At 42.3% G+C, this 8,718-nt stretch overlaps 1 long non-coding RNA gene across 1 annotated transcript in view; it reads right to left on the reverse strand.

The window, feature by feature from the left end:
- Window positions 1-4,656: 4,656 nt before the first annotated feature.
- The window catches only part of LOC105886555, an 18,891-nt gene continuing 14,829 nt past the window's right edge, over window positions 4,657-8,718 (reverse strand). The window contains exon 3 of the long non-coding RNA XR_001161063.1: window positions 4,657-4,720. This is a non-coding gene — a long non-coding RNA (uncharacterized LOC105886555). The remainder of the gene's footprint in view (window positions 4,721-8,718) is intronic.

An 8,718-nucleotide genomic window follows, 5' to 3' on the forward strand; every position in this document is an offset into this window, starting at 1 on the left:
CATGTGGTGCTCGGAGAACTTTGCACAAGGAATACAGTGCAGGCTGTTATTCCTATCCAAAGTGACAAAACCATTAACTAGATTCTTTGTGCTTTTTAGAGGAATGCTTCTTTCCTACCGAAAACTAAAGGGAAAGGAGAAAGGGGCTGGGCAAAAGACGAGAAGGGAGGAGGAGAGAGTGGGAGAAAAGGAAACAAAAAGGGGTTTACTAGCCACTCCACTGATTGAAACTACAGTGCTGCTGAGCAGTAATCCAGAAAAAAAAGGTTGAATAGCGCAATAGGGCATTTCAGATGTCAAAGGAGACATCCTGGCACGACAGGAGGGAGCAAGAAGGATGAAACTTCCAACTTTGTTTCTCGAAGCTTCTCAAAACTTTACCCCCACCCTCTGCTTTGACCCAAAGCCAAAAGAACTGCCCCCAATACCCCATATCCCAAATAGATGTGTCCCTTTAATTCCTGCCTAAGCCACATATCTGAGATATGGTTTATGTTCTTAGAAAACTAAAAGTACTTTTAATATGCCCCTTCCTCCATGGGCTGAGAGGCTGGCACAGGGCTGGGTGCCTCCATGGGAAATTAACAAATGACCTTGCCCTCGTTCACCTCAGTATGTACACAGGTTTTCAGGTCTGACAGAGTTTCCTACAATACATGTATATACACGGGAGAACTTTTAGGATTAGTCAGCTCTCTTCTGGAAGAAGCAGAAACTGAAGCTTTCTGTTGTTTATGGGCCCTGGACATGTGTGATCAGCAATCTCCCAACCAACCTGCTTCCCCCGGGCCACGTAATCTCCTTCATCTGCTGACTCACTTCCTTTATGCTTCATCTCCTCGGTACTTGTCTGTCCCTTAGGCCAAGACTGCAGTGCCGTAAAGTCACAATGGTGTCTGAGGCAGTACCACCTTCCTCACTCCACCCTCCCCTGCATTCTACTGATTGAAGTAATTCACAAAGCCAGCCCAAACTTGAGGGGTGGAGAAACAGCTGGAGGAGAAACAAAGTCCAATTGCAAAGGGCCTGGATACAAGGAGGGCATTATTGTAATTATTTTTATAAACAATCTACCTGAGGCAATTTATGAAGTTTAAAAATGCATATATCCTGGGACCAAAAATTCTTATTTTCTCTGAGAGATACAGATGAGGACGTATGTGTTAAGGCACTTGTTTCAGATCCATTTCCAATACCAAACAACAACAACAACAAATAAGCCAAAGGTCCAATAATACAGATAAACTGCATATACACAAACTGAGCTTACAGTTCTACATTTTAAAAAAATGGCAGCTTCTTACGTACTAGCAGGTGTGCTTCATGCATTCTGTGTGAAATAAACGAGTTACAAATTGATGCATGTAACATAATAGCACATATGTGAAAAAGAAAAAACAAAACATGTTCTATCACTAAATATATCTACAGACAAGTGCACAGAAATAGGTCCGTGAGCTTCTATAGCAAGTGGATAAGACTGGTTCACACCGAGTCTGTGCTTCTCTGTTGGGAGGGAATTTGCCACTAATGGACATGTGGCAATATCTGGAGACATGTTTGGTTGTCACAACTTGGGGAGAAGGAATAATGCTACTGGCATCTAGTGGGTGGAGACTAGGGATTTGCTAAATATCTTGCAATGCAGAGAACATCTTCCCACAGCTAAGCATTATCCAGCCCACACTATTAATTGTGCCAATGGTGTTCTGAGCTCCAGATGTCTGGAGTGTTGGGTGTTTGCACTTGGATGCTTAATTAGTAAGCCAAAATGAATCTTTCATGTCTATCTCCTCAAACTCACTGCCTCCCCCCACGCCACCCTCCTAGCTTTACCAGGACTTGGCAGTGAACTTCAGGATACTCCTATGCTCCCTTCCTATGTCCTCTCTGTCAGAAAGGACCTGTCATCGCTACCTTCAAGCTATAAGCTGAACAGACTATTTCCTACTGCCTCCTGGTGGTGCCCTATATTCTAAGTCACCCATCTTCGTGTCTTCTTTAAACCACAGAAAAAGGATGAGGAAGGTTGGTACCACTGGCCAGGAAAGCAGACTGTGGAAAAAGGGAGACACTCTTAGGAAAGTGTCGTTTCTGAGGGAGTGGCAATGAGGAACAGAATATGGAAATCGGCCCTTTTTTGGAGACAGAAGAAAATGCTAAATTTGAAAGAAAGAGAGAAAAAAAGCTTTACTCTTGAAGACAGCCAAGTGATTTTCAGGGAGCTTGTCCAAGCTGGGTTTGCATGTGGTAATCAGACATTGTGAGTGGGATTTAGTTAGAAGGCATAGTAGCCCTTTGTCAGGGTGGCCACATGGCCCACAGTTTGTCATGGCAACAGGGGACTGCCCAGTGTTCTTAGGGAGCAGAAGAGAGAATGGGGCTTTTCAGTGAATCGATTGGGGGGCCTATCCCAGATGGGGCTAGGCTAACAATCTCAGCCATTTAAGGAACTGATGTGAAAGGCTGATCAAACTGGTAAGCCCTGGAGTTCAAATCAGAGAAGGCACTTTCAACCCAAACTTACTGTCTGCACTTACTAAATATCTGATGTATTTCTTTAGAATGAGCTTGGCAGTCAGGACTCTTGTTAAGGTCAGTGTTCCCCTTCCTAACAGCCTCCTGTGCAGTGGGTGAATTATTCCCTGAGAAGTCTTCTTGAGCCATACACCCTTGGTAGGGCTCAAAATCAGGAGCATAATCTCATGTTTTGGTCGCAGGACCAAGGACTAGACTCACTGGGAGCCTTAGCATCCTATTGAGCATGGCACCACCTCAACAAATAACTTAAAGGATCAGTCTCAAGAAGGTGGCTCAAATTAGAATTACCCGTGTTTACAAATAAAAGATCTTGCAATCAAGCCCTCAAGCCATGCCTTCCCATCTTCCTCATTTACTACCACGGATCCAGAATGCCAGCCGGGCATTGTCACCTCCATTCTCCCCACGTAGCTCTGTGGAGCCCCCGAGTTGAACTACCCTCCCACTCTTCTTTCATCCCCCACATTTTTTCAGACTCATCACCTCTCATCAACATGCTGAGACACTTCCTTTGATGTTTCTCTTCCTCTTTCTTTTCCTAAATGAAAAATGGTAGACCAGCAGTTCTAAGCTGCACTGCAGCCCTCTCCAATGGTGTTTTTCTCCCTTCTACATCCCTGGTGCCCCAAGGGTTAGTATCTTCTTCACCATTTCCAGATAATTTTCTCTTTCTCAAAAAAAGAAAGAGAAAATTATGTGTGTGTATATATATAAATATATACTCATATATATGTGTGTATATATATATTCTTGTGTGTGTGTGTACAGGGTGGGCATAAAGTTCGTGTGCAATTTAAAAGAGTTCAACATAGTAAGTTGCACATGAACTTTACGGACACCCTGTGTATATATACTTTTAAATTATTCCATCAGGCTATTCCTGCCTGACCCGCCCCCCTTATTTTGGTCATGGGCCATCCCCCAAGTGGCTCTTCCACATCCACTGAACAGCTCAGCATCTGCATTACTCTCTTTCTTTTCAGCATGACTTCTGTCACCATAGTGGCTTCTCAAATGTCTTCTCACATAGTGAAAGCCTGATTTTTGTCATTACTAATCACTGTGGACTTCAAGCACCCTACCTCTGATCATCTCCTTTTCCTTGCTATTAGAATTCAGGAACATTGTAGGATCAAAACAATTTATCTTTCCATATACACTGCATCATAAACATGATGAGGTCACCGAAGACCTTCCTTTAAATGGAAGGCAAACATCTGAAATGGACCCTCGGCATCTCCAGGCAATCTACATTTCCCACAAGCAATTCTTGTTCCAACTGTGCAGGACAGCTATGTTCTGACTTTTTTTCTCTTTTCAAACTTCAATACTCTTATCCCGCCCTTCACTTTCAGGATGGCCCCCAGGGTGCTGAATACAAAGGTCAATTTTTCTCTTCACTTATTCAATCTCTCAGCACCATTCGAAGCTGCCAGTTCTGGCTTTCTTCCTGAAACATTGTCTTCACTTTGTTTTACTGACCGGGCTTCCTCTTCATTCTTTCCTGGCCTCTCAGTATTGCCTTCTAAAGTTCCTTTCTTGGCTTCTCTTCTCTGCTTGACCACTGAGTGACATGGTTTCCACGGCTTTGAGCCTCCTCTCTTCTTTTTCATTCCTTTCCCTCTTTTCTTTCTTCTCTTCTCTCTAGTTTCTAAAGTATTTTTATCCAGTTCCATGGTTTGATTTGTTTATGTACTTTGCGGGTATTTTTTTAATTTTTAAATTTCAGCTTATTTTGAGGGTACAGATGATTGGATGACATCGTTGGCATTTGTTAGGTAGAGTCCAGGTTGCATTTGCGCCCCCACCCAGGAGGCGGGCCACATACCCTTACATTGTGTCTGTTGGGTGAGGGCACACCAGTCCTCCTCCTTCCTACCCTCCCCCCCTCCCCCCACTCCAGTTTAATTGTGTTTTTGTCCATGTGGGGCTGTATGTGTCCATCTCCTGGTTTCACATTAGTATTGTGTACATTGGATACCTGCTTTTCCTTTCTTGTGATACTTTACTAAGTAGAAAGTTCTCCAACTCCATCTAGGTTAATATAAAAGTTGTAAAGTCTACATCTATTTTATGGCTGAGTAGTATTCCATGGCATATACATACCACAGTTTATTAATCCATTCATGTGTAGATGGGCACTTGGGCTGACTTCCCATCTTGGCAATTGTGGACTGAGCTATGATAAACGTTCTAGTGCAAATGTCCTTGTGGTAAAACTATTTTTTTCTTCTGGATAGATACCTAGTAATAGGATTACAGGATCAAATGAAAGCTCTACTTTTAGTTCTTTGAGGTTTCTCCATACTTTTTTCCAAAAAGGCTGGGTTATTTTGCAATCCTACTAACCCTGTGGAAGTGTTCCCTTTTCTCCACATCCTCTCTCGAGTCTGAAGCTTGACTTTAAATAGTACCTACATGCTGCTGAGCTCCAAATTTAATCCCTACCATGGGTGTCTACTCTGAGCTCAACAGCACCATCTGTGTCTATTCTTCATCTCTTATGTCTAATACATTTTTGACTTTCACCATCTCTACCCCCAAACTCTTCCTCCTCTGGTCTTTCTCATAATAGGACATAATAGTTTGATCAACTTAATCTAGTCACTCACTTTCCTGGCTTCCCACATCCACTCCACCAATAAGACCCAGCAGCTCTGCCTTAGAATCATATCCAGAACTGACCATTTTTTTAACTACCTCCTGTCACTTTCCTATCACTCCAGCCACCTTTATATGATCCCTACATCAATTCTCCCAACTAATACCTTCTTGCTCTTGCTTCCCTGTGGTCTTCTCGGCTTAGTCCTAAGAGTAACCTTTTGGGAACATAAACCAAATCATGACACTTCTCTCTATCTAAACCTTCCAATAGATTTCCCTCAAAAATGTATTGTAATTTAAAGCCATGACTGCATCTGATAAACTCCAAAACAGCATCTGACTCTATGTTTCTCTCCCGGAGTTCACTTACCTTCTGCTGCTCTCACCTTATTTACTCTGCTCTGGTTGCACAGACTTCCTTGTTGTGACGCAGATGTGCCCAATTCACTTGCAGTCCAGAACTCGTGCATCCCTTCTGTTGGGAACATTTGTATGACAGATTTTCTCATAGTTCATCCTCTTGCTTCACTGAAGTCTTTGCTCATATGAGGACTGTCTGGAAAGTGTTCAGCCCTGAACTGTGAAAAATAGGGACATACATGGCTGGGTACTTTCTGGACAGCCCTCATAGATCAATCCTCAGAGATGATTTCCTTGGCCACCCATGTGATAAGGCTTCTCAATGTCCCACCCGGCCCGACTTTGTGCCTCTTGTTTATTTCCTATTTCTTCAACATGACCCCCAGTCCCTCAGTATGTCATTCCCCTTAGCAGAATGGGCAGAGACCTCGTTTTTAAATCAGTGCCTGCCATATTTTTAAGTCCCTCCCCACCAATAGTTGCTGAATGAGTGTTACTGTTCAGATTAAGTGAGAGAAAATAAACCATTCCTTTAGAATAATATGAAACACACAAGCATATAATAGGTTTTCTATAACATAGAAGTTATGACCACAGCACTTATGTACCCCTTGGCATTCTACTCACTGTTTTTCTACCATCACACATCACTTATCATACTTACTTTTAATTTTGTATGGACATGTTTTGTTAAGTTCACACACCATCAAATTCTCACTTTGAAAGTGCACAATTCAATTATGTTTGGTATAGTCACAAAATTGTACAAATATCACTGCTGTCTAGTTCTGGAACATTTATATTACCCCCAAAGGAAATTACATAAGCATTAGGAGTCACCCCAAGACTACCTCATGTAATCGCTTGACAACCCAATAGCTTACTTTCTGTCTCTATGGATTTTGCCATTTGGGGATATTTTATATAAATGGAATTATGAAATACATGAAATACACGTACATTCCCTTTTGTATCTTGCTTCTTTAGCTTATCATGATGTTTTCCAGGTTCTCTCATGTCTTAGAAAGTACCATACTTCAGTCCTTTTTTATAGCTGAATAGTATTTGATTGTAAGAAGACATATGCCCATATGAAAACTTGCACATAAATGTTCATGACCTTGCATTAGTCATAACAGCCAAAAGGCGAAACAACCCAAAGTTTATCAGTTGATAACTGGAATTTTTAATTCATGGTGCTGGAAGCTCCCTGATGGCAGGAACTGTGTCTTATTCGAAGTTTTGTACATGACAAGTATTGGGTGAATATTTGCTCAATAAATAAACACATGGCTACTGTTAATGTAACACCATGCACACATGGACGATTGCGATCCCGAGTTATGGTGGTGATGATGATGTTGAGAATGAGGGAAACTACTGCTTGCCCGATATTGGTTAGGTTTCTGACCCTCTCTTGACTTTAGTCCTTTATTTGCAAAATAGGGATGATCGCTGGTTAAAATGAGACTGGAGTGTGAGCATTACTCTTATGTATAAACGTACTATCTCACTGCAATCCTCCTTTGCCAGACCTGCCATGCATGTTATGACAGCAGGAATCCACTTGGGCCTTTAGGATATGCGCTGGCCACGAAGAATGAAGGTTCTATTGCTTAAGAATTTGTGTGTCAAGTAAAACTCTGATTCTTTGGGACCTAAAATTATACGAGTTCTCTTGGATTGTATAAAATTAGTTATAAAATGTTGTGAATCTCTGAGGAAAAGTTGAGTTTTAATGTTTATTTCCTGTTTTGTAAATTCAATAAAAATCACGAAATCATAAGCTGCCTAAAATAAGTCTGTGTCTTCATTGTCTCAGTGAAAATTAGAGTGGCCAGCACTTTGTAGGTACCCCATTAGTGTCTGCAGATGATTAAATAGGTGTGATATAAAAAGACATATTTGATACAAAAAGGTGTGGAGTCAATACTTCACAGATTTTATCCCAACAAATACCAACAGCAGTAAATTGAGGCAAAGCCATTGAAGGAAATTGTGTCCTGGGGCCTGGCCTTCTTCCCAGCTGAACTCATTGGCAGACCCTACCCCCTGCACCACAGCAGGGCCAGCCAGAGGCCCATCCACCCAGGCTCTCGGGGTCTGGTTTGCTGCAGGAGAAAGTCCTGTCATGGGAAATCAGATATACAACCCATGGTGTTTCACACTGAGAGAAAAAAGCTGATTATCTGTGGTGGGGACAGAGACAGTCATTTTAGGCAGTATCTCCAGACTTAAAACAAAGCAAAATATAAACAAAACACAACATAAAAACGCAAATGCAGCCAATTTTTAGGGCTGAGTTCTAAAGAAACTAACCTCAGAGCCACATGGCTGATAGAAATGAGGAGACTCTTTCACTGTAAAATGATAGGTCTGCATGAGATAATAATCACCCTTGTCTCTCCCAGCTCTGAGCACTCTGCGGCTTCTTCCAGAAACCCTCTTGAGGCGGATGTGGAATCCCAGAGCTGTGATGGCTGGGGAGCAGGGACTGTTTCTGCAGCTGCAGACAGCCCACCTCCCTCTCTTTACCTGTGGAGTGCAGAGCCCCTCTCCTGCCCACTCATGCTCACCATGGGAACCTCCCTGTACACATGTTACCTCCAGGGCGGGGGGCACTGCCAAGAGAGGAAGGTTTTCATGTAGGCTCTAGTTTCTGGAGCCATCACTGCCACTGGTGTGCTACCAAAACGAAAATCTGACTTCTCTCTGTAAATTCTTCCACAGCAGCCACTGTCATCAGGTAGTCTAAATCCTTGTCACAGCATGCAGGTCCCTGGAGGGTCCCTGGATTATCCTCTCAGGATAATCCTGAGATATCCATTTCCTTAAAATCTTCCCTAGCTTGACTAAATGATTTTCTCTCCTTCTTCCTCCTTCCTTTGCTTAATCCGTTCCTCTCTTCCTCTTTCCCTCCATCCTTCCCTAGTCACATAGATCGTGTCTTGTCTCATCTTGAGCCTTTGTATGTATTGCTTTTATATGCTCTCATAAGAACGTGAGTGATTTTTTAAAAAAAATTATCACTTTTTTATTTCAGATTAATATACGGGTATAAATGTTTGGGTTATATTGTTTTTATTTATTGATTGATTTTGAGACAGAGTGCTGTGGCATCATAGCTCACAGCAACCCCAAATTCTTGGGCTCAAGCAATCTTTTTACTTCAATTTCCCAAGCAGCTGGAACTACAGGAACCTGTCACAGTCT

Source organism: Otolemur garnettii, unplaced genomic scaffold, assembly GCF_000181295.1.
Source record: "Otolemur garnettii isolate 467f Iridium unplaced genomic scaffold, OtoGar3 scaffold00014, whole genome shotgun sequence".
Taxonomy (NCBI): domain Eukaryota; kingdom Metazoa; phylum Chordata; class Mammalia; order Primates; family Galagidae; genus Otolemur; species Otolemur garnettii.